Genomic DNA, 24,884 nt, shown 5'->3' on the forward strand with positions numbered 1-24,884 from the left:
ATGCATAATTTAATAAATTTAATATAACATATAAAATAATAAAAATAAAATAATTAAATCAATTTTATATATGTATGTATAGATAGTTTAAACCCTTTTTTAATCAACTGAATTATTTATCTAAAATACATGGTTACAAAGAGGTTTTTAAATTATAGTTTTAAATTTGTTAATATTATTAATATTTATTGTGATAGGTGGTTGAGTTTTTCTCATTCAAATATTTTATGAAAAAGGAGTTTATGGAAAAAGATATTCCTTAATTAAAGAATGAAATAAAACTATTATAAATTTATCTTAATTTTATATTTATTAAATTTTTAAAATAAATCAAATTTCTAAAAATACAAATGTCTCTTTAAAGTTTTATAATTTAAAAAAATAGACTACTAGAAATTTAATCCTCTTAATATTTAAGTTTTAAAATTAAAATACATCTCGATTATTATATATTTAAATTGAAAAAACATTTACTTATTTTAAAATACTTTAAATTTATTAATAAATTAGAAAATTAATTAATACAATATTATAAATTTATCTAATTAATAATAGGAAAAAACTCAATAATAGTAAAAGGGATAGTTATCATGCAGCATAGTCCTTGCCTCTACCGCTAATTAATTGATTAAAACATGTGCTCTCATAATGAAAGCTCTAGGCACAAAACTCTCTGCATAAGTGTATCGCGATGTTTCGCACTTGCATATACGTATTATTGATAATATTTTAATATTAAATAACTCATATCTCTGTGTTGCAAATACCATTACGTCTATCACTATTCGCAACAACAACCAGGAAAGTGATAGACCCATATGATATTATTGGTAATATTTTAATAATTAATAATCCATATCTCCATATTCTGAATATCGCTAGTCAATTGAGTAAAGGTTGTGCAGAGCATGGACAAAAATTTGTACAATGAAATCTCTCCACACAATGAAATATCTTCACACTAAACTCTTTGCATAAGCAATGGAAGCTTTATTTATGGTTAACTTTGTGTAATTAGGCATATGTCTGAGGGTGCTGAGGAAGCTTTCAAGATTTCATTGTGCAAACCTTTGCACTGCGCACAATGACAAACCTTCCAAACAATTCATACCTGCCCACACCCATAAAGAAGTTTTTAATCACAAAATTTATAAAAATACTTTTGTTCATGTCGAGACCTATAAACAATGTTGTTCATAATGAAAGTTTTCATAATTACGCAAAGCACGAAAGCATAATAAAAAATTTTATTGTAGAAAACGTGAAAGAAAATAATCTAAGAACAATTAGATAATCATTAACTCTGCAAAATGAAAAAATGTTTCTGCAATTTCTTTCTCATCTTAAAAATAAAAACATTCTAAGTTTATTTAAGCCTTGATCGGTTGATAAAGATAAAACAAGAGGACTTCTCCAACTTAGCTTATATGATGACTCTGTTGTCATAGGTAAAGCCTCTGCTGCCAGCAAACGTTTATAGTCTCGACAGGATTACCTTTTAACCATTTAATCATTCATTGTCCCATCCATTTCAGAGTATAATTTCTAAGAGTAAATCCAAAAAGATATGTTTCCACATATTTTCCTTTTTTTCATTTTCCATCTTCTTTATTTCTTATTTTAAAAGATAAAAAGCCATTGTCCTGGTTTGGTGGCCAGCTATTGACAATGCCATTCACTGGTTGTAATTTAATTGAACAAGCTGGCTCGTGATGAGACCCATTGTCTTATACTTATAAGCCATTACCCTGTTTTGATATGAAGTATTGGTAATGGTAGTTTAATTAGTTCCCTATGACCATGGTAAGTAGGCTTGTAATGAGACCTCTTATCTTTTATATCAAACATATTTTAGAATTACACTCTGAAAAATCATAAACTTTTGTGGATGGGGTGAATGATTTACTCCTTAAGAGAATATGGATGGCAATTTAAGAGTTGTAGATGCTAATTTTGGATCAGTATTTTCTTTTTATAGATAACCTCATTTGGGCTTTGCAAACTTGGGATGATTTACAGTATTTTCAAGGTTTGAAAAGATCTTACAGAAATAAAAGAGGTTTTCAGAGTTTAATTTTACCTAATTCCCTAGAACTTCCTTCTTTTCCTTTAAGGCTTCCATTTATCAAAAGTAAATATTAACACTATTTTCTTTAGGAAACCTTCAAAACAGTAAAGGCCAATAGAAGGCTATTTACAACCTTATTTTGTAACAAACAAACAAAACTGAAAATTCACACAAATACGACTGCAAATTGAATATTTACAAATAAAAAGGGGTTACCTCCTTAAATAATGAATTTTTTCAAGATAAGCCCATTGACAGGAAGAGAATCTCTCTTTCCTGATAGATCTTGCAATATGAATGTTGATTGGCCTATCTTCTTGATGATTTGAAACGGTCCTAGCCACATTTTTTGAAATTTAGTGTGTTTACCTTTATCTTCATGAGCTTTGTTCCATTTCAAAACAAGATCACCAATCTGTAAAAATTTTGGGCTGGTGGAAGTTGTATCAAAAAAAGACTTAATAACCTGTTGATGCTTTGCATGTGTAATTCTGGCTTTTTCCCTTTCTTCTTCTAATTTAAGGATTTTATTATGTCTCAATTGAATAGAAGAAGAGGGATTTTCTTCAATAAACTGCACTAAGGCTAGAGATGGGAGTGCTAAGTTTGCTGGTATGACAACTTCCTTCCCATACACTAAATTGAATGGAGAAGTGCCTATTGAGGCCTTCTGTGTTATACGGTCTGCCCATAATTCAAATACTAAAGATTTGTGCCAATTCTTTTGATTCTGATCAACAGTTATCTTAATGATTTTGATAAGATTCTTATTGGTTGATTATGCTAAACCATTACCCTGAGGGTAGTAGTTTGCAGAATATTTCAATTTAAATCCTCTTTTAATAGAAAATTCAAGTATGGTATTTCTAGAGAAATAAGATGCATTATCGAAAATGAGAGCACTAGGTATGCCAAACCTGGTAGTGATGAACTGATCTATGAAGTCAATAATTGCCTCAGAGTTGGCTACCTTCAGAGGAATGTCTTCTACCCACTTTGTAATGTAATCCGTGGCTGTAATGATATATCTGTGTTGCTTAGAAGAATGTGGAATAATCTCTCCAATGATATCCAGTCCCCATTGTTCAAAGGGTTGTTCGATGTTGACTAGTTGTAAAGGAAAAGCTGGTTTTCTTTGTCTTCCACTGGCAGTTTGACATGTTCTGCATTTCCTCACATATTCATGGGCATTTTTGAATAACATGGGCCAGTAATAACCAATATGTATAATTTTGTGATTTGTTGTATCTCCTCCAAAATGTCCACCTGCTAGACCATCATGTAATTCCTGCAAGACCTTCTCTGCTTCAGTTTTCTCAAGGCATCTTAATAAAACTGAATCATAGTTCCTTCTAAACAACACATCATCAATAATCTCAAAGTGTTTCACTTTCAATCTTAAGGCACGTTTATTTTTGTAAGAGAGATTAGAAGGAGCATACCCATTTTTTAAATAAAATAACAAGTCCACATATTGAGATTCAGGGTTGATGGTACTTATCTCATTGATTTCCTCAATATTGTTTGAACATTCATGGTCCTGAATGTTAGAAGCTCCTGCTAACAACCTGCAAAAACCTTGGCCTTTGATAATTTTCGTTGGTTTAATGTCCAAATCATATTCTTGTAACGTTGTAACCCAGTTGGCCCTCTTTTCTCCTAATTCACATTGGACTAGTAATTGTCTCACTACTGAAAATGGGACTATTACTTTTGTATGAGTTTTCAAGAGGAATGGCCTAAAGTGTTTAATAAATTTGAACATAGCAAAGGTGTTACACAAAAATATCGTCATCATGATTATTTGCAGTCAGTATGGGTCTATCATTACTTGTACTGTCCTCCTAAGCAAGTCTCAGACCTCAGCTCTTCAAATCAAGCTTTGGAAATGAGAGAAAGGCATTAAAAATCAATGTAACTCTGGTTCCGCACTTTCTCTCATGGTCACCTGTGGTCCCGCACCTTCTTTGTAAAAAAACTGCGAACCTGACCGCTCTGTCCCTAACAGTGTAGGTTCGGACCCCTGTGAAAGTCAAAAGGCGCAAGTTTTATCTTAAAAAACTCACTTTGGGTTAATTCTAGAGGTTTCTAGAAGGAATTTTGACGTGGATTGTTCGCTCTGAGGTGGTTCATGCATCCCAAAAGAGAAGGAGCTAATCCCTTGATGAGAGGAGTTATCCCTTTGAAGGAGGGCTTTATCCCTTTGAAGGAGGACCTAGTAACTTCCCTCCATTGCACTATAAATACAGGCATTGGGCTGGTTGCTGGAGAGGTTAGAAGCTGAACATTTTTGAGGGTAAATGCTAGTTAAATCAAGACTTCCTAGTTAAGCCTAAAGAAGAGAGATCACATACCTTTTTGGTTTCATTGGGGAGTGAGTGAAACTTGTCAAAGTAGAAGAGACTTCTTGCTGGACCCTGGGAGGAGCTTGTACAGCGTCAACGCAAAGGTTGTAAGGTTCTTCTTCTTTTGAATTAATACAATCAAACTCATTTTTCTCAACAAGTATCTTATGTTATTTGTTTCATGGACTCGTTGACTTTCATGTTAAATATGTTTTATGCAATTGGCTTTTCAGGTGCTATTTAATTTGTTTGCCTTGTTTGTGTTTGCAGATCCGCGAAAAGGAGCTCGTTTGGATCGAAGGAGCGAGGGCATCCACAAGCTAGCGTTGGACCTAAGGTAGGCCCTAAAAACACTTGTTTGCTATTGTTTATTAAAGCATATTTAGAGAAAGATAGTGTCTGGTTGGTTTTCTTGTCATTAGGTATTCTTCAGATTCTAGGAAGGTCTATCTTGTCCGCAAGATCGACTTATTCCGTGTGACAAAATGGCGACTCCGTTGGGGACTTGATTGTTTTCCTTGTTTATACTTTGACCTAAGAAACTGTATTTTTTGTTTCTGTTTTTGACTTGATGATTGTGGGATTGGGTGTTTTTAGTTAATCTTGAGTTAGTTTTTATTTTTCATAATTTTGGGAGAAGTACGCACCCTCTGAGTTAAGCACAGTGCGTACCTGTACGCGCTTTTGCTTTGTGCACAGAGCGTGAACACACCTGTGTAAACAGGCTGCCTGCGTACCCTGTCAAAATTTTGAGAAATTTTAAATTTTTCTCTTTTTTATCAGTTTAGAATTTGTTTATAGGTTTTAGCCATTGCCCAGACCTGCATGTACTCTGTCAAAAACTTTCCTTGGATTGATTTCGTTAGTGTTAGGGTTTTAGGTGAATTTCCTAGGAGTTTTGCTTGTTGGGTTTGTTTTTCATTTTGGTTGTGTAGTGGCTCTGAGCTTAGAGGCTGTAGGGACTTCAGATCACCTTAGTGTCTACCAGCTTTCTTATGAGTCTGACCATGTATGAAATCTCCCCTTGTTGAGGAATCCGCTTTGTATTTTCTCATTTCAAAACTTTGAAAAGCTTGTGTTTGAGAGTTTGGATTTTCATTTTCAAAAAGAAAACGAAATTGGTTGTTCTTGACTGATTTTTGATTCTGCATAAATTAGTCCTTAGCTTGCATCTAGCTGAGTAAAACATCCTTAAAAATACTTTTAGTAGGCTTTGACTTCAAATAGGTTTTTATAGTTTATAGCTCTCAAAGTTAGTCATTTCCATTAGTTTTGAGTGTTTTATTTACAAAATATAAAAAATCTCTTTTAATTTTTTTTTTTTTTGTAGTGATTGAATGCTTTGAAACGAAAAGGGAAATTTTTGTGAAATAACTAGTTGTCTCGTTTTGAGTGCTTTGAAAAGAAAAGCTCTTCTTTTAATTTGTTTAATTGAGAAAGATTTGTGTTACAAATTATTTGCATTCTCAAAATCTTTCTTAGTTTTAGAAGTTCATCGAAGAGAAAAAGATTGTTTAGATCATCTTAGGTGCATTTTTAGTGATTTTGAGTCGAGTCTTCATACCACGAGTTTCATATCCGCACCTTTGGACTTAAACAAAAAACCACTAAAATTAACGCTTAAAGTAAAATTCACCTAGTAACATTTTTATTTCTAGGGCTCTAATACACCAACTTAGCTTAGGCTAGTGTCTTGGAGTGGGAGAGTAACTAACTCTCCAAGATAGTAAAAACAAACAAGTAGTTGTATCTTGTGGTAGGGAAGAAATCCAATTGTTGCATTTATGCTCTGGGAAAGCTCCTCTTAAAGGAGAAGCACGAGATCGTGTCCGAACCAGTGTGCGAATCAATCCTTCCTCATTGGGAACGACGCTAGATATTCACGTATTAAAAACGGTAAACCTCGGAATAACCACTGTCGAGGAGCCTGGGGTCACTTGTTGGTAAAGCTTGGATTATGTCAAGGAGCCTTCAAGGTGATTGAGCTTGCTACTCTGCCCTTGCGTGCGTATCGGATCGTAGATTGTTCCCCCAGGTGTATTTGTCTCAGTTGGTAACCTTAGTGGCCATATTCTTTAGGACTCTTCCTGAGGTGACAGTGGTGGGAAGATCCCGCTGTACCTGGAGGAGATGTCGGCTAGATTCACTTGGATTTTCTGGGGGGTTCACTTCACTTGAGACGGTTAAGTGGAGGAACTTGTGCCAGTCTATTCATTAAGCAGGTTGCCGGGGTAACTGTTCCAATTGCCATTTCTGTACTGAACTCTGCGACGTTAGATTTCATCACCAACTAGTGTTTTCGGTCCGGAAAGTTACTGTTTGTGTGTGTTTGATCTCCTAGATTCTTTAGGTGTGTGATTGACATTTATTTGGTTCTTTAGAGACCTTAGGTGCTTTTCATTGAGATTTTACTTTGTTTGCATGTGAAGTAGTTAAAAGTCTTTAACCGTGGCTGAGTTACTCAGGAAGTCCCGTAAACTTCGGGCCCAACCTCCTGAGGAAGTACCGAGCCAACTTGAAGGCTTAGAAGTCCTCGTAACTCCTAGAGACAATAGAGTTGGGTCACCGGAAGAAGGAGAATCTTCTTTGATAGTACATCCTGATTTTCAAACGCCAGTAGCAGAATATAATCCACAGTCAGTGTCTGTCTCCGAAATCACTGGTAGTTTTTCATCTACTAGTGATATAGGTGAAGAACCCGAAATATCTGAGCCTGAAAGTGAATTTGCTGCTACTCCGACATCGGGGTTTGTTTCTCCAACTTTTAGTGGTCCTGGTTCACCTAGGGTAGAAAGAGTCATCACTCAAGATCTTCCTTCTGGACTTATTTCTATTGAAGAACTTGCTCCGGAAGAAGAAGAAGTAGGCATCCCTATCCCTGAAAATCAACCTGTCATTGAACTAAGGGAGCGTGAATCAATTTTTTACAGTCCACCTAGGAGTAGTTCTTGGTATCGTTTTTTGACTAATTATTTAGAAAACTCAGGGTTAAGTTTTTCACCACCTCGTGCTCCTTATCACTCAACACCTAGAGGTTTTTATACTCCCGTAAATATGTCAGGACAGTCGTCCATGTTTACTCAATCGCCCAAATCCTTTTTGTACGGCGGTCCATCTGTTCCCTCTGGGTATCAGTCTCTTTCTGGTACTTTTTTGGGAGCATCTCCTCAACCCATTGATCAAGGGTTATTAACTGGAAGCAATGGTAATAAACCGTTGAGCGTAGAAGACGTTCTTATGATGTCAGGTTCTATTCCCAATCCTCAACCTCAAGGTGGCCAGTTACTGCCTAGGGGGCAGCCTCAATTAATGCCTGGGGGACAACCTCAAGGTACACAATTTGCATCTGGGGGGCAACCTCAAGGACAGTACATACCTACAGGACAGTACGTTCCTCAAGGTAAACCCCAGACTCAATATGTACCCCAAGGTCAACCCCAATATCAATTTATACCTCAAGGTCAACCCTAGTATCAGTATGTGCCTCAAGGGTATTAACCCCAAGGTCAATACTCGAACCAAGGTTTCCAACCACCCCAAGGTCAAGCATTTGTTCAAGGAACAGGAAATATACCTTTCAATTATCAATCCTACCCTCAACCCGGTTATGGTCCTCAATATTCTCAACCAGTTATGGGTAAGTACCCCAGAATGAATATAGTGTGGGATCCATCGCAAACCCAACAGGTGTTGCAACCAAGTGTACAGTTGTCATCTCAAACTGGACAACCCTTAGTTTCTGGTACATCCCAGCAACCGGTCCAGTCTAACATTCAAACTTCTGTACCTTCGGTAGTTTCTCAGCCTGGGCCTAGTACACCTCGTACTCCGCCTCAAACGACTGCTACAACTACCGCTACATCTGTTCAATCTACCCCACCTACTTCTGGAGTACCGACAGCTTCGGTTTCTACTATTCCTGTATCTACTCCTCAGACATCTTTACCACCGTCTGGATCTACGATTCAAACTTCGGTTCAAATGCTTGTAGGTGAACCTGGTTTAAGTACGGTTGTCACAAGTCAACCACAATTCACCTATCAACCGTACCAGGGACAGTACCAATTCGGTCCTGCTGTCCAACAGCCGGTTTATCAGTATCAACCGTATCCTGGGTACACTTATCAACAACCTAAACAACCCCAGTACGGTCTGGTTAATCCTGGTTTTCTGGGAGGATACAATATCCCGAACGCGATTCCTATTCCTAGTTATCCTGGATATCCTCCTCCTGGGGCTGGTCTCATGACCCAGAGTTTTAGGGATCCTAATCGGCAGTTACCATTTATCGCAACTTTGGACATACCTGACTTGTCGCGCCTAACGAACGATCCCATTAATTATCTTCCATTTTGGCTGCCAATGCCGAATAAGTTGCCCAGTGACATTCCCAAGTTCGAAGGTAAATCAGGAAAGGAACCGTCAAACGATGTGATGACTTACCACCTCTGGTGTGCGTCTAACTCCATCACAGATGATTCGATCCATCTTAGACTTTTCCAGTGCACTCTAATTGGTCTCGCGGCCAAGTGGTACATTGAGTTACTGCGAGGCAATTTTTATAATTTTAGTCAGTTAGCTACCTCATTTTTAACTCATTTCCAGTTGCCATTCTGATATGACAATGGCACAGAATTGTTAACTTCGCTAAAAAAATCGACATCCACGTACATTTCAGATCATATTCATGAGTGGAGACGTCGACGTCGTTTAGTGAAGGTATTTATTCCGGATCAGATCTTGGCTGAATGGTTTGTAAACTCTTTGTTGCCAAAGATCACTGAAGATGTTGCTAAAGCCGGAGTGGTTACTGAGGAGCAATTCATTGCTCAAGCATAGTACCGTGACTTGGTATATACTCAGTCAGGTACGTTACACGAAAAAATCCCCGATCTTCCCAAGTCAAATCAAATCGCTGCAGCTCCTTCGGGATGTCATGTCACTGATGGTATGATTAGTATGGTTAACACTAAAAGTAAGAAGAAGTCTTCCAAGAATTCTTCTCCTATCATAACCTTTCCTGATTCCCCAACAGGAGATTCTTCTGCAGAGATTTCCGCCGATATTCACGTTGTAGAGTCATCTACAGCCAAATCAAAATCCGGTGGGAAGAAGAAATGAAAGAAGAAGAATAAAACGGACAAAAGTTCAAAGGAGAAACCTGAAAAGGTGGAATCCAATGACGAAAAATTCAAACCTCGTTATCCTTGTCTCAGTTGTGACGATGAACATTTTACAAGAGACTGCCCTCATCGTGTAGAGGTTGCGAAGATTGTCAAGGGTTCCCAAACTCCTGCTGTTTTGAAGGATCCTTTTTCGGCTCAAGACAGTAAGATGATAGGTTCATCCTCGAGTGCCAATGAAGAACCCATACTGATGATGTCCCATGTTAGGATTGCGACTCGATCAGAAGATTATGGTAGTAAGAGTCCTGTTGATGGTAAAGAAGCAGAATCTTCTCATTCTAATCCATCAACCTCAGCTCCCAGTTCCAATCCACTACATATCGAGAAACCTAATCCAGACTTGGTAATCAAACCGCCCGCCAAGGGTATACTTCGAAAGTCAGCTTTCAATCCACATGCGAGAGCGGCTCAGAATTATAACATTGTTGAGGATTTAGTTGTTTCACCCTCAGCAATGTCGGCTTTGGAAGTGCTGCAATCATGCCCAGCACAATGTAAATTACTTTTGTTAGCTATAGGAGCTGTTGATGTTCAGGACCCGAACCTAATAATTTTCGATCTAGAAAATAGTACACCGCATTTACCTCATCAAATGGCTTTCCAGATTCCAGTGATAGTCAAAAGCAGGCCTATTCATCGGACTGTAATTGATGAGGGAGCCTCAACGTGTATTATGTCGATACAGTGTTGGAGATCCCTTGGTTCTCCTTCACTAAATCAATCCCCGACGATTCTAAAGGCCTTTGATGGACGTGGGTTTCATCCTTTTGGCATTCTGCAGGATTTTCCTATAGGGGTTGAAGGAAAAACCGTTAGTTTAGATGTGGAGGTGGTTGATGCCCGTCTAGACTACAACCTTCTCTTGGATTGAAGTTGGTCTTACGTTATGACAGCGGTCGTTTCATCGGTCTTTCGAGTAATAAAGTTTCCACATAATGGAAAGATCATAACAATAGACCAGCTGGCTTACTTTTCATCTGACCCAGCCTCTTCGGAGAGTATTCAGCATGTTGGTAAAACGACTATCCCATATAAGGATGTTGGAGTAGGATTAGTTAAAGATGTCGGTTTACTGGGAACTTTTCCTTTTCCTCCAATCAACGCATCATCTTCATTTACAACCATTCATATGATTACATCAGATACCATTATTTATGATGATCCTTGGATTGTCCCTTATGAATCTGAGATAGACTCAATTGGTAATTCCATGCCTTTGAGTCCATATGAAATTGCCTATGAAGCTATGCAGTCGTTTGCTGACTCGCTTTCAACCAAAAATGACTTAATGAATGTGGTCCGTGAGGAATCACTTTTCACATCAACCTCAGATTTAACTATGTTTTCTGAACTTGTTCACTCTGATGAGCAAATTCATGAAATCCTATGTGTAGATGATTTACCATGGGAAGATCTCCATCACAGATCTTCATTTTTACCTGAGGATGATCGTTTTGAAAATGATTTCTCATCAATTTTTACAACTGAATATGTCAAGGAACCTCAGAATCCAATGAAACATCTCGATTCAGAGTTAAATTTGGGAAACATCTCTCGAACTATTCCTATTGACATTTTGGTTAAGCCCGGAATTGTTGAGAACATTCATATAGGTGCCTCGTGTTTAGATAACGAAATTCAATTATATAAGGCCCTATTTCAAGAATTTCGCGACGTGTTTGCCTGGTCTTATGAGGAAATGCCAGGAATTGATCCCGCGATTTTTTTTCATGAGATCAAGACTTACCCGGACGCTAAACCCGTCCGGCAACGTTTGCGTCAGATTCACCCACGAAAAGCTGCTGCAATTAAAGCAGAAGTTGAAAAACTGTTGAAAGCAGGTTTCATTTATCTGATCCCGTTAACAGATTAGGTATTGAATATTGTTCCGGTTAACAAAAAGCAGGGAACAATAAGAATATGCATCGACTATAGGGACATTAATCGAGCCTGTCCAAAGGACAATTACCCAAACCCCTATATCGATCAAATCATTGATGATTGTGCCGGCAGCGAAATATTTTCCTTTATGGACGGTTTTTCCGGATACAATCAAATCAACATTCTACCTGCCGATCAACCAAAAACGGCTTTCATTTGTCCATGGGGGACATTTTCTTATTGAAAATTACCTTTTTGGCTTAAGAATGCCGGAACAACTTTTCAAAGGGCGATTTCTTATGCGTTTCATGACATCAAGCACATTGTGCAACCGTATCTCGATGATTTGCCTGCTCATTCATTACATCGAGATGATCACCTCGTCCATTTACGAGCAATCTTTATGAGGTGTAGGCATTATCATATTCGGTTGAACCCACACAAATGTGTCTTCTGTATAGAAACGCGTCAATTGCTGGGATTTTTAGTTTCGAAAGCCGACATTCGCGTTGATCCCTCGAAGGTCGAAGCTATCATCAAATTTCCTCCTCCTTCGAGTCTTCACCAACTCCAAAGTTTGAAAGAGAAAGCAAACTTTTTACGACGATTCATTCCTAACTACGCCGAGGTTACAAAGGGTTTTACCCGGTTGTTGAAGCAAAACACTCAGTTCTATTGGGATGAGATAGCTCAGAAATCTTTTGATGCACTCAAACACGCGTTGACCCATGCACCGTTGTTGCATCCTCCCAACTACAACCAGGATTACTTCTTGTATCTTTCCGCTTCTCGTTCCACCATTGGAATGGTCTTAGTTCAGGAAGATGAATTCGGAATGGAACATGTGATATATTACCTTAGTCAAACGTTAAATACAACTGAGCTAAAATACTCACATGTGGAGAAATTGACATTGGCAGCCGTCCAAGCTGTCCAACGTTTTCGTCACTACATTCTACTACGTAAAACTACAGTCATTTCGGATAGCAACCCTATAATCTACATTTTGACCAAGCAATTTCTAGGGGGCAAGTACTCTAAATGGATTGTTATCCTGTAAGAGTTCGACTTGGAATTTGAGAAATCTAAGTCTAAGAAATCTTTAGTTTTTGCGGAGTTAATGTGTGACTTCCCGCGTGCTGACACGGAAACTGTGGCGGAGGAGCCCATTGAGGATGAATCCTTGTTTCTAATCAGCACTTTAGAGCCGTGGTATGGGGATATCATCGTTTATCTCCAGACCCAATCCTTTCGGCCGGAAATTTCAAGGTCAGAATGTCGGAAAATTCGATTCCAGTCCCAACAATTTAGAATTATTCGAGATACTTTATCGCCGTGGAGCGGACTCTATTTTTTGACGTTGCTTAACTCACGAGGAAGCTGAAAGGGTTCTAAATGACTGTCACTCTGGAGCGTGTGGTGTTCATATGTCTGGGTATGCCACAACCCAAAAGATATTGCGCGCTGGCTACTTCTGGCCGTCCTTATTTAAAGATTGTATTACGGCGGTCCGAAAATGCCACAACTACCAGATTTTTTATCATAAGATGCACGCTCCACCTGCTCCTCTCCACCCTATAATTGCCGTTGGTCCTTTTGCCAAATGGGGTATCGATTTTATTACATGTAACCCTCACTCAGCCGGGGGGCATGCGTATATCATCCTTGCGGTAGATTATTTTACTAAGTGGGCTGAGGCGATGCCTACATTCGAGGCAGATGGCAAGACAACTGCAATTTTCGTGTTCAATCATATAATTGCTAGGTTTAGTGTCCCACAAGTGATAATAACTGATCATGGGCGTCATTTTCGAAACGTTATGATGACCGAACTTACAAGCCAGCTTGGTTTACGTCACGATAGTTTAACCCCTTATTATCCACAAGCGAATGGTCTGGTTGAGTCCATCAACAAAGTTTTAGTTATCATGATCCGAAGAATCATTGGGATTCATCGGTCGAATTGGCACAACATGCTATTTTCAGCGCTTTGGGCGTACCGAACTTCAGTAAAAACATCAACAGGGTTCACTCCTTTCCAACTAGTCTATGGTTTGGAAGTCGTGTTACCCATTGAATGTGAAATCCCGTCACTACAAATGGCCATCGAGTTACTTCCAGCCACTTCCGAAGAGGAAAAGCGTTTGTTATACTTGGCTCAATTAGATGAGAATCAACGTGATTCTGCATTGGCGATCGAGACTCATGCAAAACGGATAAAAGCTCAGTATGATCGAAATGTGACCCCTCAAAATTTTTCGGAAGGAGATCTAGTCTTAGTTTATGATCAAGCTAATGATAAATTAGGCGCTGGAAAATTCGTTCCTATGTGGCATGGTCCCTATGTTGTCAAGCGAAAGCTAGCCAAAGGGGCTTATGAATTGGTAGACTTTGATGGGGACTCTTTGGGTAAACCCAGAAATGGCCTTTACTTGAAGAGGTATTATGCTTAAAAGAATGGGTATGGAGATTTTTTAGTTAGGATAGTTTTTTCTTTCTAGCTGGTGTGTTTTAGTTTAAACAGTGTGCTTAGCTTAGAGAGTGTTTTTCGTCATTATTCCTGCTTATCTTGGTTTTACTCTTGATATTGCAGATGTCGATGCCTCTCCAAACATGCATTGGTTTCACTAATGGCGCTTGTCGTAATACACAGAACATCTCTTCCGCAGCTTGGGTTATCTATTCGCCCTCTGACGAGTTAGTATCTATGCATGGGGTAAGCCTCGGTCAAACAACAAACAACATTGCCGAGTACAGTGCAGTGATTGAGTTATTGTCTGAATCTATTTCATTTGGGATTCGGAGTTTGATAGTGAGGTTAGATTCTGAACTCATTGTATTACAGCTTAATAGAGTGTATGCCATTAGAAATCCAGTGTTATTAAGATTATTTTTGAGAGTGCATCTCTTGGAATGTGAGTTTGATTACATTGAATATCAGCATATTCCAAGGTCTTTAAATACATTAGTAGATGCAATTTCTTCTCGAATGTTAAATAAACATTTGCAATAATCATACATGTGAATTTAAAATCATTCCATAACATGATTTACAAGATAAGCCGGTAATAGTGATATATATATATATATAGGAGTGTGTCAAAAAATACATCGTCCTCGATCATAGGTTGAAAAACACCTTATGATCGGCAAAAATGATAAGTACAAAAAACAAAATTGTCACATGTGCCCATAATAGGCGATCATCCTATCACTGGTGATGATCTCTATAAGAAACCACTGCACAGGCAACCTTGCAAAGGAACCTCATAAAAGGTCCCGGGACTCCAATCACATAGCGCTGAAGTCGACGAGGAATGTTATTTATAGTGGTCTCAGGAATATCTCCTGTCCAGCACTCGAGATGACCCTCCAACTCGGCCAAAACCTCTGCTGATTCGTCCTGTGGGGCTGGCGCGGGTGCAATTGGTTGCCTCCTCTCGAAAGGCCGGAGAGCAGTTGGTCGTTGTGGACCCACATCTGCATTTTAAAATTTTTACTATCAGTTTTGAGATGATGGAAAAATAAAAAAAAAATAAAATAGGAAAAATGTTGGAAAGGATTTTACCTGACTCGTCCCACTGCTCTCCTGGTGGAAGAACCATGTCTGGGTCACCACGAAAATCTATCCCAGCGTAAGGGAAGTCCTGAATGGAAAAGACCTAGTTTTCCAGCCATTGGAAATACTCAGGTTTGAATCGAGCAACCTCTATCCTCTTGTCCGGGTGACGGGCCATGACTGCGACCCATCGCATCAGTTTGGGCTCTCAAGGAAGCCCAACTCCAACAGTAAGGTGCTGTGGGATCAGCATAGGAACATTCTCCAGGCCAAAACTCACGACCAAAGCCCCATAAGCAAAGGTATTTAGTCGTACGTTCTTGGCCCTGGTCAGTTGGCCTTTCACATTGGCCAACACGGCATCGCACCAGTTGAAGATGGTGCCTCGAAAGCAATCAATTGCCATACGCATCTGGGATCCGGTGGCAATATGTAATGCGGCAGCTCCACAAAGTCTGGTGATAGTAAACGCAATCACCATGAGTTCAAGACGGGATATGGTCTTTATGTCTATCCCTTTGTCTCTAGCCTGGCTATTGCAGTACTCTAGGCGGAGGCTATCGATAGACTGGCCACCTGGCCTAGTCCCGTGCAGAGTCAAGTCTTCGCCTCTCTTAGGAAAACCAGTCAAGAAATATATGTCCGCCGGCTCGATTTCGAGCTGGTGGCCGCCGATGAAGAAGCACTGGTCCTGTATGCTCCATCTGTCAACTAGCCATTGTAAGAAATCTACCTGAGCCCTCATGCGAGGAATGGCCCAGAATTTGTACAGTCCGCACGCCCTCAAAGCATCAAGTGAAGGCTGATGATTCCATGCGGCAGCATCCACGTCCTCATGCTCTCGTTCACGCCAATCTAGCATGATGTACTCTCTGCATCAAGTATAAAGATTAATTAAATTGCTAGAAAATATTTTGATTGGTCCATTTTTGAGAATTTTTGGGTTCAAAACCCTTACGGCGGGGTACGCACCCTCCGGGTTAGACACATTGCATTGGACCGAACTTTGTCTACACGGAAGGTGCGGACCCCGAGGTTTTTCCTATTGGAGAAAAAGTCGGGGTCCGCGGGTCCGCAATGGTAAACCTGTGGGGCCCCGCGCGCGGGTTTTGCGCCTAAAAACCCTCCCAAAAATGAATTAAAGGACTAAAAAAAAAAATTAAACTGTTAAAAATGAAGAATAGGATGATGTGGATTACCTGGAGAAGACGGCGCTCAATTCCGACAGTTGGATTTTCCGCAATCTTCACGGGAAGTTTTCTAAGCAAAAGCACTATTTTCTCACCCAAACTCAAACAGTAAAAATGATTTGACAAAGGCCCTTTTTATGAGTTTTTTGAGTAAATAAATCGCAAATTTGTTTATGTTTCACTTTGAAAAGGTATTTTGCGACGTTTTTATTCATTTCAAACATGTATGAGTAATGTTTGTGTTTTTGTGCAGAATAAAGGATTATTCAGTTGAAATCTACCATTTTCGACAGAAAAACATGTAGAGTCATCTTTAAGATCTTTTCTGACTCCTAAAACATGAAAAGATTACCGAGTGTTTCTTTTAAACTCGTTAAAACATAATTAAAAGACGGTCTGCTTATAGCTCTTTTCCGACTGTAAAAACATGAAAAGATTGCCGGATTTTTTTCGGTTCAAATTCGATACTGGTTATTAAACGACGTGTCATTGATTTCTTTTTTACTTTTTCAGGTCAAGGGCAATAATGACGAAAAGTACTCCTTGGTTGTAAAAGATTAAGCGGTTCTCTCAAGTATTATTTTATACTTTTTCGGGCTTGAGAGACACAAATTTACGAAAAAGGTCAACCCTGGAGTCTTCTTAAGTTTTTTCAGACTCTCTAAAATTGAAAAATGCCGAGTTTCTCCTATACTGGACTCGTTAAAATTTCACAGTAAAGGACATGTTCAATTACAAACAGGAACGAACCACTCCTTCTTAGGGTTCGAATTTAAACTAAGTTGGACTCATCCGAAGGATGAGCTTATAATCAAGCAAATGTTATCCTCCTCAAGCTTGTCAAAAATAAAGAGGTACTTGCCAGAAATGGGGGGGAAAAGAGAGAAAAATGAGCTTGTTTGTCATACTTTGTAACCACTCTTGAACACGACACTTTTATTCACCTGGGCTGGGAAATCCTTTGCCTAATAGTTGATCAAACCACATTGAAAGTCTTCAGTCGGTTTTTGGGTATTGGTCAATTGTCACCAAGACATCTGTCGTGTCATTATGTGTTTAAGAGGTCACTGCCAATAAGCCATTCATCTGCAAAATATATGTCATCCATCTTGACCATCCTTGAGTAAGTTCTTGCAACTAAATTTCTTCAACTTGATCTATGATTTCGTGTTGTGGGCTTGCCTACGACGGATCGCTTTCTATCGACATCAACTCATTATCTAGGAATCGTCAGTACCTTGAGATCTGCATGCATCAATGGTAGGTTTCTCGCCTTTGATGACAGTTTATATCATTGACTTTCGATCAAAAGATTCCATGACATGCTCGACATCAGCACATTTATTCGCATCTCATGGATTGTACTGGGTACTTTGAGAGCCATTGACATCACTGGTGGTTTCTCTCACACTTGTTAACAGTTTACATCATTGACTGGTAATCAAGTGGTTTCTACCATGTTCGACATCAACACATTCATTCGCATGGATAGAATCGTAATGTTTTCGGGAAGTAGAAATGAAGACCCTGGATCTAGTTTCCACAATCCAGGCTGCGAGGAATTTTGTATTCATTATATAATGGACTATTCATAAACAAATGGCTGTGTCCATACTGTGTCCACATGAGTCTATACTTGTGATTTTTTACAAGATCATTCCTGTATCAAAGCAGTAGTTAGTTTTTCTAGTCAGTTTTGATCTGAGCATGGGAATGCCTACCTCAGCGATGATATGATCTCATATATATATTTTGCATTGAATGTTTTTACAGGTTCCAACCGGGTACTCCACAAGATGATCCTTGAAATGATAAAGTACTTCACTCTTCCTAAATGATAAGAAATCCTCATCTACTACAGACTTCGCACTTTAGGGGGGAATCTGTTACACAAAAATATCGTCATCATGATTATTTGCAGTCAGTATGGGTCTATCATTACTTGTACTATCTTCCTAAGAAAGTCTCAGACCTCAGCTCTTCAAATCAAGCTTTGGAAATGAGAGAAAGGCATTAAAAATCAATGTAACTCTAGTTTCGCACTTTGTCTCATGGTCACCTGTGGTCCTGCACCTTCTATGTACAAAAACTGCGGACCAGACCGCTCTGTCCCTAACGGTGTAGGTGTGGACCCCTGTGAAAGTCAAAAGGCGCAAGTTTTATCTTAAAAAGCTCACTTTGGGTTAATTCTAGAGGTTTCTAGAAGGAATTTTGACGTGGATTGTTCGCTCTGAGGTGGTTCACGCATCCCAAAAGAGAAGGAGCTAATCCCTTGATGAGAGGAGCTATCCCTTTGAAGGAGGGCTTTATCCCTTTGAAGGAGGACCTAGTAACTTCCCTCCATTGCACTATAAATACAGGCATTGGGCTGGTTGTTGGAGAGGTTAGAAGCTAAACATTTTTGAGGGTAAATGCTGGTGAAATCGAGACTTCCTAGTTAAGCCTAAAGAGGAGAGATCACATACCTTTTTGGTTTCATTGGGGAGTGAGTGAAACTTGTCAAAGTAGAGGAGACTTCTTGCTAGACCCTGGGAGGAGCTTGTACAGCGTCAAGGCAAAGGTTGTAAGGTTCTTCTTCTTTTGAATTAATACAATCAAACTCATTTTTCTCAACAAGTATCTTATGTTATTTGTTTCATGGACTCGTTGACTTTCATGTTAAATATGTTTTATGCAATTGGCTTTTCAGGTGCTATTTAATTTGTTTGCCTTGTTTGTGTTTGCAGATCCGCGAAAAGGAGCTCGTTTGGATCGAAGGAGAAAGGGCATCCACAAGCTAGCGTTGGACCTAAGGTAGGCCCTAAAAACACTTGTTTGCTATTGTTTATTAAAGCATATTTAGAGAAAGATAGTGTCTGGTTGGTTTGCTTGTCATTAGGTCTTCTTTAGATTCTAGGAAGGTCTATCTTGTCCGCAAGATCGACTTATTCCGTGTGACAAAAGGCTTGCTTTTCTACTTCGGAATAATTAAGCTCAGCACCTTGGAGATTTGAACTAAAAAATGATATGGGTGCTTCCATGTTTTGATCATTGATTTGTGTCAATACAACTGCATAGGAAGTATCAGAAGCTAAAGTATATAAAATAAAATGATTTGAAAAATTTGGAGAGTTTAATGCAGGAGCACTTATGATTGTTTGTTTAATTGAATCAAAAGCTTCTTTTTCTTTATGCCCCCATTTGAACACTGAATTTTTCTTTATCGTTTTCTGTAATGGTAAAACAATCTGTGAAAAATATGGAACAAACCTTTCTACAAAATTTATTTGACCTAAAAATGATTGCATTGACTTTTTATTGTGTGGAAGTGGAATATCAGAAATCTTTTTGATCCTTTCTGGATCGATATAAATACCATCATTTGAGACAATAAATCCCAAGAGTTTACCTTGGTAAAGAGAAAAAAATGATTTCTTGGGATTCAGTGAAATCCCATACCTTTTACAGCATTCAAAGATTTGTTTCAAATCATGCAAATGATTTGCTCTTTTCTTGGAGAAGACAGTAATGTCATCCAAATAGACAACAACTGACTTATTGATTAAACCCTTGAATGCTATATCCATTGCTCTCTGGAAGGTAGCTCTAACATTAATCAAACCGAAAGACATTTTTTGGTAGGCATATGTTCCCCATTTAGTTCTGAAAGTAGTCTTGAGTCTGTCATCTGGATGTACCAATATTTGGTTGTATCTAGAAAATCCATCTAAGAAAGACATTAATTCAGAACCGGCTACTGAATGAAGAGTTTGCTCCATTGTTGGTAGTGGGAAGTTATCCTTTTGGCTAGCTTTATTAAGATTTCTAAAATCAATGCAAATTCTAATGTCACTGTTCTTCTTTCTAACAGGCACTAAGTTAGAAACCCACTTTAAATGTCTAACAGGGAAAATTATCTTAGCTTTCAAGAGTTTGTTTAACTTTGCTTTAATCTGACTTTCAAGGTTCGGATGAATTTTCCTCAATTTCTGTTGCACTGGTTTCTCTTCAGATGTCATTGGAATTGTATGTTGTATGATAGAAGTATCATATGTTTTTAAGTCATCATAATTCCAAGAGAAAATATTTTTGTATTTATTCAAAAGTCTGATAAAGGAAAATCTTTCTTCTTGAGTAAGTCCTAATCCCAAATTAATATTTTGTGGTTTGGCCTCAGTGCCAAGATTTATTAATTCAGATCTCAAAGTAGAACTCTGAAGCTTTGAATTAGTAACTTGCTTAAACCTATCCTTGATGTCATATAGATCCTCAAGCTTGACTACTAATTTAGGTATGGAATTTTCCTCAAGTCTTTGCTTCATTTGAAGATCATGATCACTCTCATCAATAATCTGATCATTATAGGATTTCTCAGAAGTTAAGAAACTCAAAATGTTGTCGTCATGATTGAATACCCACTAGTTAGTGACATTGTATGGAACCGATGGTCTAAAAATTATTTCAACTAAAAATCTATTAGGGTTGTAATCCTCGGATGGGAGGAGCTTAGAAGCAACATTGGCTAGTAAATCAGTTGTTGCATTCTGAGATCTAGGAATGGGAGAAATATTAAACACTAGAAAATGAGATATAAGGTCTTGAACCAAGGACTGATAATGTTTAAGATGACCAGAAAGGCAATGTATAGTATTTCTTATTTGCTTAATAACAATTTCAGAGTCACCGAATACTTTAAGATATTGCACTTTCAAGCCTATTGCTTTGTAAAGTCCTTGGATCAATGCCTCATATTCAACAATATTATTTGTACACTCAAATTCTAGTCTGCAAGATAACATAGTTTTTCCCCCTCGGGACTAACTAAAATACATCCCGCTTCTACACCGTCATTGGATTTTGAGCCATCAAAATATAAAGACCAAAATACAGGTTTATCAACAGTTTTATTTACAGTTTCTTCAGCAATATTAACACACCTTGATGTATCTGTATGAGAAAAATTTTCTATTTGAGATGTGAAACTATTAACTGAGAAAGGTGATGATTGAGCATTAAAATTACCAAAGAATGATTCAGATGAGTAGTTGCCAAGAATGTTATTATTGAAAGCTATGGGCTGGTTTTCTTGCTCAAATTCTGTCACAGTATGAGTCATATGTTTCTCCTGATTGATCTTAATTTGATTTGGCTTTCCCTTATAGGGGAGCCACATGTGAGACCAATCGGTAGAAATATAACCATGGAGTTTCTCAAACCAATCCCTGTTTAGAATTAAGCCATAAAACTCAAGAATATCAACAATCAATATATCAATTCTCTGAACTACCCTTGGATCAGCTGATAACCTAATGGTAGCTGAATTTATTTCTCCTAATACTTGAACTTTAGTTCTATCCAGCTGAACAATATGCACTGCATATTTTTGAGGCTCAATATTCAATTTTGAACAGACTGAAGCTGGCATTATATTTGATGAAGCCCCTGAATCTATCAAGCAATTATGCAAGTTTCTATTGTATATTTCATAGGTCAAGAGAAAAGGAGGGGTATGAGAATTAGATATATCTCCGGTCAACACAGCATCAGTATCTTCTACCCTATCAGATGGTGGCTTACCTGTTCCATTAGTTGCCTTGAACAGTACAACATTTGGAAGAGGAGAAGAAGGGACTGCATTTAATTCTCTGAGTAGCAATTTCTGTTGATTTTTGAGATTGCTAAGCTCAAATATAGAGATATTTTCTCTAGTCTTCTTCATGTCTTCGATGATGTTGTAATCCATAGAGTCAGCAACTACCAATGTCTTGGATGATGAAGGTGGATTGGAAGATGATGGCTGATTTTGAGTAGGGATTGTTGTAGATTTCTTTGTGGGAGCCTTATCTTTGGTAGTAGGATTCACATTTTTCTTCTTTTGAGTTGGTTGAATAGGTTCTATGGTTCCTTTACTCTTGGTACTTACTAGGAAAGCTTCCTGTTCACTTTCGGTATCTGAATTAGGAAAAATAAAATCCCACATACCATGACATTCTACAACTTCTTCTTCCTCAGTTTTCTTTGATGATAAGATTTTATCTTCATTTTCATCATTATCCTGATGTGATTATGCATTAGATATAGCATTAGGTGGTTTTGAGTCAGGTCTTTTGAAGTTCCTAAATGGCTTTTTAGTGGAGGTTTCAACAACTTGTTTTTTTATTTCGACCATTTCGTTAGACATGGGTTTTAAAACTTTTTGCAAACCCTCCATATCATATGGATCTTTAGCCACTTTCTTCTTAGAATCATCCTTAAAAGTAACTTTTTTGGACTTTCTCTCCTCAAGAGCGGTTTTCTTTTCTAAAGAGATTATATGTTTTTCAACGGCGATTGCTTCTTTCATATTCTCTTCTAAAGTAGGTTTTGCAGCTCTATCAACAAAGATTGCTATATTCGAAGGTAAGGCAGAGATATACCATTCGCTTCGAACTTCTTCGCTAGGCTTAGATGTAGTAGGAATTTTATTTAAGAGTTTATTAAATCACAAGTTGAAATCTTTAATAGGTTCTCTAGATTCAGTTTTAAGATTGAAGAGATCATTGATCAATGTCGCTATGGATCTATCATCTCCAAATTTAGTCAAAAACTGCTCTTGAAAAGCATTCCAACTAGTAATGGATCCTACTGGTAACGAAAAATACCATGATCCAGCTGCTCCTTGTAAGGTATATGGGAAAAGCCTTACAACAACATTTTCTTCTGTGACTCCATTTAAGTTTATTGACAACATAAAGTTGTTTATGTGTTCTTCTGCCAATATGCCTATATCTGGGTTAAACTTTGGCTACCATTTTTTAGGATGTGCTGGCAATTGACTAAAGGGTGCAGGCATTGCGACTGCCCCTGGATTTGTCCATGGCCTAGGTTGTGGTTGATTGTGTGCCATTGTTGAAGCTAATAGCAGAGGAAACCGAAGATGAAGTTACTAGTGGTTGGAAAGACGATGTTGAAGTTCTGGTACCCTGTTGAACAACAATATGGAGTGGAGGAGTGGATGGTTGACTTTGCAATGGATTAGATGAAATGGATGATGATGATGAAAGAGTCTCACTGTCAGACCCTTTAGGTGTCTTCCTTGCTCTTTTTCTTTTAGGTAGAGGGAATTTTGTGGGTTCAATACCAAGTTTTTCACTCTGTAATCTGGTAAGAGGATGGGAAGGAATGTATTGCGAAGTCACACTACCTTGAGATAACTCAGATTTCTGTGGTGATATTGAAAATCCTTGAAGTTTATGAATTAAAAACTGAACTTCAGGAGGTTCAAGAGTGGATTTATCTGATAAGTTCAGGTTTTCAGCAGTGGTTGTTTTCTCAACTTCTCTCTTAGGAATTGGAGATTTAGAATGAGAGGGAGAAGTCGGGGGAGATGTTGAGGGAGATTTACTCTCAGAATGGTCTATGGATTTGGATTTGCTCACCATTCACAGTTCATGCCCTCCTTCTAGCGCCAAAAATGTTGATGCCTCTAAAATTGTTGCATCAACATCAGGGAAAACCACCCGGTCCGGACCTTAAAGCAGCTCCTTTTCCGTTTGATGTGGTGGCTCCGACTGGATGTAATGGGACCAATTTCCCAGTTATATATGAGTTGATGGGTGATTAGTTTGTAATGTATAATAGGAGTGATAAGTGCTCTATTCTAAAGTGAAAAAATATACAAAGGTAACTAATCTATCCTAGGAATCCTTCTAACAATGCGATTCTTGATTGTTTCTATGAACAAATAAACATAAAGATGATTTATTCATAACATAGAAATATGCATTCATATGATGATTATTTTGTTTAATTAATTAAACATAGTAATAATTAAAAAGTTATTTCATTGATCATAATATATCAATGACATATATAGTTAAAGGATGACAATTCTGAAACATTTAAAAGTGACAGGTTAAAGAATTGTTGTAGAAACATATACACATCAATAATAGCAAAGTTGATAAATGCTAATTCACATAGAAAAATAAAGAGAAAACATAGATAGTAGTACTGTATGCATTTGGATCTCCTCCAATGTGAATCACATTCAAATTCTTCCTTCTAATTCGGAAATACTTTCATAGGAAGCAAAAGTGCATATCTCACAAAAGCCTTCTTTGTCAAAATTTAGAATTCTGGTCCAATCTTTTATAAAAATAAATATATCGGAAGTATAGTAGTGCAACTCCCGACTTAAGTCTTAATACAAAATTGCGGACCCTTTCTAAAAGCATAAAAGGGTCTTTAAATACCATAATTAACAACAAACTATGAAAGAAATATGTTATGCGCTGGTATAACTTAAAACATAAAATCGAGGATTTATCTTGAAATAGCAGTGCTGCAGTCGGTCGAAAGGATTCATTGTATCGACTTATCTTCTTGTGATCGCAGTTGACAAATGGAAAGAACTGGTTGGACCTCTGGTGGATGACTCATACGAGAGTGTAATTGAGTTGTAAATATGGCATCAGCAAGTTCGGGGATCATGTGGTTGATCGCATCTGTGAGACACTTCATCACCATTTGCTGACTGTGTGGTTTTACAAGGAAAAACCAAAATGTTTCCCATGTTAAGCTGTGAATCCCTCCTATTAGTTTTTCTCTTTGCGTCAACTCCTATTTCCACTGTTGTTCTAATGATTTCACCTTTGGGAGTTTTCCTGGAGAGCATTCTGTTATTAGATTAGATAA

The sequence above is a fragment of the Pinus tabuliformis genome, chromosome J (genome assembly GCF_031772625.1).
Source record: "Pinus tabuliformis cultivar Carrire ecotype Pingquan chromosome J, CPIR1, whole genome shotgun sequence".
In the NCBI taxonomy this organism is placed as follows: domain Eukaryota; kingdom Viridiplantae; phylum Streptophyta; class Pinopsida; order Pinales; family Pinaceae; genus Pinus; species Pinus tabuliformis.